Source organism: Xyrauchen texanus, chromosome 24 (assembly GCF_025860055.1).
Source record: "Xyrauchen texanus isolate HMW12.3.18 chromosome 24, RBS_HiC_50CHRs, whole genome shotgun sequence".
In the NCBI taxonomy this organism is placed as follows: Eukaryota; Metazoa; Chordata; class Actinopteri; order Cypriniformes; family Catostomidae; genus Xyrauchen; species Xyrauchen texanus.
In genome coordinates this window covers 5,018,573-5,024,572 of record NC_068299.1, presented here as the reverse complement: position 1 = coordinate 5,024,572, position 6,000 = coordinate 5,018,573, and the positions used below count along the sequence as shown (strand labels likewise).

Below are 6,000 nucleotides of genomic sequence, written 5' to 3'. Positions count from 1 at the left end.
CCACTGTCTCCTTAAGATGATTCGCTTATGTTTTCCTCTTTTGTAAGTCGCTTTGGATAAAAGTGTCTGCCAAATGTAAATGTAAAATGTAAAAGCAATATTTAAAAAAAATTATTGGACTTTGAGGTGGAATGTTTGTAAATGTTACTTAATTATTTATGATGTAACAGTGTATTTTAAGACATTTTATTTCAAATACGTTGTAGATATTTCCTAGAGAATCATTGTTCCTCTGGGATTTTGTGAAAAGAGGCTCTTCGAATTTTTGCTTTTGCTTAAATGTGCAATATGTAAAAATTTTCCATGTAATATTTGCCTTTTTTTTGCCAACGTGTGAACGGCTTGTAATGCAACTTAAAAAATTAGCCCTTTCCGGACAAACTAGGTTGCCTATTAAAGCCTGTAGACTGATTTTCATGCAAAGGGATCACATCAATACTGAACCGTGTCAACATATTTATAATGTAGTCTATTTTATAAATAGCTACTGTCATCATCCACCAAATTTAGCAGCTATTGATAAAGCTGGCTAGCTAGCTAACGTCGGCTATCGTATAAATGCAGTCAATTGCTGTCTCGTTTGGATGGTCCTCTGGAGGTCACGTCCTTTGAAGGCTGCAGTTTACCGAGTGTCCTCCTTTAGTCTCGTCTAAATTAAACGGTCTTCATAGGATGAACGGAAACGTAACGTAACATGGTTGCTATGACAGCACCCCACTCTTTATCAAGCACAAGCTCTGATTGAGAAGGGAACAAAGTCCCTTTGGAAGGGAATGTATGAGGTACTTTTTAGGAGAGTTATAATGATGTAAAGAGAAAAGACAATAGATTTTACAGGTGTATTTTTAGTCGAATGCTTAATTTTAATTATATATTCATAAAATTATACATATTATATACTCTGCACCCATTTACTGAGGTACTTCAACTTGGGAATTAATATTACTTGCTGTAACACAGTTAAAGGATGGGCAAGGAGGAGGCGAGATCCGGCTTGTCAACATAAATCATAATTTTAATGAAAACTTAAACCAAAAGCATAAACAAACACACACATGAGGGACAAGCCCGTAATTCTCTCTCTCTCCCGAACCGTCGTCACCGGCCGCATTTATCCCTCGCGCGCCTCATAAGGCCGATTGAGGACCGGGCGCGCGATATTCCGACCCGGCCCCGCCCCCCTCCGCTCCACACTTACGTTTGATTATATTTACATGGAAAATTTTTTTTTGTTTGTTTTTTATACGCAGGGTTGCCAACTCTCACGCATCTGGCGTGACACTCACGCATTCAGCCTCAATCTCACGGTGAGGCTGAATGCGTGAGTGTCACGCCAGATGCGTGAGAGTTGGCAACCCTGTATACGTTTCTGTTGAAGCAAAGAATTGTGGGTTGTGAGAGCCCACGAAGGATACACCTCATGCATCATTTAGATATATAGATCTGTCTCCCGCTACTCTCCTTGACATAACCAGGCTTGGCACTAGCATAACATTTTGTTTTGCTATGTGGTCCTTAGCAACAGTGGGCATGTTTAAAACGCATAATTAGCTACACTGTGACTCCATGTAGTTCTGTTATTAAATATGTATTTCAGTAATCTCAGCCACTCTCAATACAATTATTTACCTGAATCTCAAAACACATGAGATACAGTAACAATTGATAATATCTTTTCTTTTTTTTTTTTTTTACAGGTTGTTCTCAAAGAGTCTAAACCCGTTGAGCTGTTGGCCTGTCATTGCTCATGTGTGGCAGGGCTTGCACTATGCAAAACCTAGAACCCAGGTGATGTTTTCAACATTACCTGTCTCACTTCTTCCTGGTTATGTCACGTAAATCGCATCAACTTTCAAGGCTCCATGCAGCATCCTTCCTTATGAAAATGTGATCATATGAGCTAAATTTCTTTTACACAAAGTAAATAAGTTCTTGTACAACGTTTCTTTACAGGGCTTTAAGCCTGGTCCAACAAATGAGATTGTGGTGTTGTCAGCTAGGCCCAAGGAGAGAAGATTGGCTGAAGGGATCAGGTAATCTGTAGAAATGGGCAGTATGTCTGCTACATTAATTAAAATATGTACTGGAAATGTAAACTTGTACTTTGTATTTTTAGACTAGTCTTTATTAGATTAGATTAGACAATTAGATGAACCTCTAATTGAACTGAATGTCCATATACATACACACACAACACTGAAGTAGAGTTTGACATGAAAAGCATTAATTTATGATAATAACAAACAGTACATACATGCTTGTCTAACTGTTCAGTTGTGTATATTTTCAGGAGTAACCTGTGACCAGACTGCATGTGAATGAGATTTACAGAGGAATGCCAAGGGAAACTGCTCCACCCACAACAACAATGGGAATAGCATTTATTGAATTGTTTATTCAAAGAATATTCAGAGACAGGAGAATCATAAAAACAATCAAACAAAAGGTTGATTACGTTTACTTTTACCTACCTATGCTTTTGGCTTGAAAATTTCCTAGGTTAACTTTCAATCCGTTTTCTTACGAAGTTCAAATAGTTTGGTTTTCATTACATTTCTGAGCAGTTTTCATGTGCTCACTATTGTCATCTGCCACAAATATATTCTAATAGAAAAGAATTCTAGTATACAATGTATACAAATTATGTTATGTAGTTGAACATGTCATCATTCATTTATAAATTACATATTTTCCTATAAATGTTATTTATGTGAGTGTTTGAGGTTATATCTCATTAGTACCTAAAATAGCATTGTTTAAATGCTGTTTGTAATGGCCACAATAAAATACACAAAGCTTTGGGGAGCCATTTAAAAAAGGCAGTTACACACAAATGTAGGTTTATTCACTGGAAGCATGAAACTGAAAATGAGGGAAAAATACAGATCCCTGTATGAAGTTGTAGAGATGTAAATCCATTCTTTATATGAACAAAACAGTAGCTAACAACAGTAAAATAGTTTAAATACTAAACAGAACTGCGAACTGGTCTTGATGCATCTAAAGCTTTTACAAGAGGGCCACTCTGGTAATTTAACAGAAGGCATGCAACTACTTTGAGCTGGTTAATGTTACCAAAAATTTAGTCATGTCAACCCTGTCAAAGAATTTGTGTTCCTTTAAACGGCGAATAAGGAGCTCAACATGCACTCTCAGATGTGCAATAGCCTGGGTCTCCCTGACCTCCCTGAACTCTCCCAGAAAGAAATGCAGGCCTGTACACTTTACAGGGCACACAGCAGGTGCGTCGTTAAAAAAAATTGAATTTATTGATAATTATTATTATTTTTTAATAATTTTGTATTTATTTAAAAAAATGTACCGGGTCTTTTAATCTATCCTTCGGAATCATGTATTAAAGACGATTAAAGGGGTCATGACATGAGAAACCAAATTTGCCTTGATCTTTTGGTATATAAGAGGTCTTTGTATCATTAAAACGTCCTGCAAATTTAATATTTTAAGACGTCCTCCCCATTCTAAACGAATCATTTATTTAATCAAGCTCAAAATACAGCTCGTTCTGGATTCATGGTTAGAAGTGACGTGTCGGTTAGAAGTGACGTAACAGCGTTTGCATATGACCGCCTCCAGCACAAGATAACTACGCTTTAAGCGCAAGACAGCTACGCTCATTTCAGTATCGCCGTCGCCTCACAAGTGTTCAGTCGATGGACAGCGAGCTCTGACAGAGACTACTTGTGCACAAGAAAATTACGATGCCACACAGATGTGCTGTTCCTGGCTGCGGTCAAACAAAACCTCTGAATAAGCTGCCGAAAGATCCAGACGTCAGGGAAAAATGGATGCAGTTTATTTTTTGCGGACGTTCCAGTCACGGCAGTGTTAACTTAAGCGTTTGTTCTGTACATTTTAAGGATGACTGTTTTGAGAACAAATCTCAATATGATGCTGGCTTTGCCAGAAAACTGTTGCTCAAAGATAAGTCCGTGCCGACTATTCTGGGAACAACGACGACGCAAACTGTAAGTAATCTATTTTAAACTTTAAACTACTTTTTAAAGCGCAATTTCATTCATTATGAATAATCACAGTGTTTTTACTTAGTTTACTTGCATATTGTTCTGGCTGGGGCGTCAATAATTGATACATAGGCACTGACGTTAGCCAATCATAACAGTGGGCGTTAACACTGAAGTCTTAAATGGAAAACGCCCCCAAAACAGACTGTTTGAATCAGAGGATGAGAAACAGGGTGGGAAAAGGTCATAAATCACTAGATTTTAAAAGTTTTTCTTAAAATAAAATATATTAATACTATAATTGCACCTAAGGGAACATAATAATACAATAAAAAAAACCATGTCATGACCCCTTTAAAATGTGTTCAAGCAGATCAAAGTTACTATGGTTACAGAATGCTTGTATTTAGAGTGCGCACCAGAGGAGAGAGCCTGAAAGAGTCATCGGTTAACTTACAGCTTTAGTTTAGGGCTTGACTGTCATTGTTGTTTGTGGCTTCTGGTGGTAGCTATTATGGACATTAGACACTTTTTAAAAAGTAAAATAAGGAGTCATGAACGATACGAGGGAGGCAAGAAGAGTTATCTACTGGCGCCGTTCCCTCATCATTAAGCTCAGGTCGGTGAAGGCTCTTAAGCAAACCCTGGTCTAACTTACTAACCCTGTAAGTTACTCACTGTGGTATTAATGCAGAACATGTACTGTATATATAAAGTACGTGGGACCTTACTATTTCGCCTATAGCTAATCCATTTTGTGAGCCATAATCCGTTTCTCGTGAGGAATGTAGATGAAGTAGCCTATACATCTGATTTGGCGATTGAAACACGATGTGTAAATTAACGTTATTCAGGGATGTAGTGGAGGCTAAACGCACATAAACGCCGTTTACGCACCTCCCAAAATTCGGAAATAGCGTTTACCCACCTCCAAAGTGGGTTTATCCACCTCTAAATTGCGTTTATCCACCTCTAAATAGATAGTTCCTAAGCCATTTTAAATTAAGCTTATGTCGTTTTAGTTTCATATTGTTCATTAATAGTTTCATAGGTTGTTTAAACCTAAGACGAAGTCTTTCATAATGCGCTCCATGCGCGTGCATCGATATTGACTACTACCAGCTATATACAGCGTGCTGTCTTGTTGACCAATCAGCAGGAAGCAGCAGACTGCATCAAGATTCATCCGTCACTCACTAGCCCAAACGTCTAATGTAAAAATGGATATCCGGCAATTTTTTAAGCGCCGTCAAGACGGCAGTCCTCCACCTCCTGAGGCCAGCAAACGGCCTCGGCTACAATCCCAAAGTGAGTGAGCTCGGAAAACAGTGCTAAACTTCATGTTTTTTGAGGTTAATTTGGTTAGATTAATAGATAATTAGATTAATGTCACTGACTCAACAAGTCACCTCTACCTTTTCCCATTATCCAATGTTACAAGTAATATTCAGGATACATTATTAATTATTTAATATTCATGTATTATTTATTTGTGTTTCTGTGAATAGCTGTTACAGTTCTACAAATAAAGCATTCTATCTTTTTACCTATCATTTAAAATGCAAAAAAAAAATGCACCTGAATGCAGGAAATGAAGTGTTTAATGGCCAACATTTCCTGGGGGAGGTCCCCCAGACCCCCCATTTATATTATTATTGCTTATTATTATGTGCCTATGAGTAGAAGAAGTAGTTACCAAAAGCGGGCCGGCTTGCGGGCGGGCGGGGGTGGGTAGGGGGACTGGGCTAAGCCCCCAATGTATCAAGATCCTAGCAACGCCCCTGGCACACAGTCTTCCTTAAGAAAGCCTCTGTATAAAACATTTATAAAATGTTTTATTCCTTCTACAAATCATCTGATTTATTGAAGTCATTTTCCATCTGCTGGATCTCAGTGCATCAGTTGTATCTTTAACACTTGTGTCTTTAAGTTTGTTATTTTTTTTTTTAAGAATTTAACAAAGAGGATAAATATTTTTCCATGTATGCATGTCACTTAAACACAATGAAGCATTTTG

The 6,000-nt window shown here is 37.7% G+C and overlaps 1 long non-coding RNA gene across 1 annotated transcript; it reads left to right on the top strand.

Moving 5' to 3' along the window:
* The first annotated feature begins 1,668 nt into the window (after positions 1-1,668).
* On the top strand, positions 1,669-3,620 carry LOC127617835 (uncharacterized). Its single transcript, XR_007967382.1, has 3 exons — positions 1,669-1,788; positions 1,954-2,033; positions 2,291-3,620. It is a non-coding gene; the product is annotated as an uncharacterized LOC127617835 (long non-coding RNA).
* Positions 3,621-6,000: the final 2,380 nt, after the last annotated feature.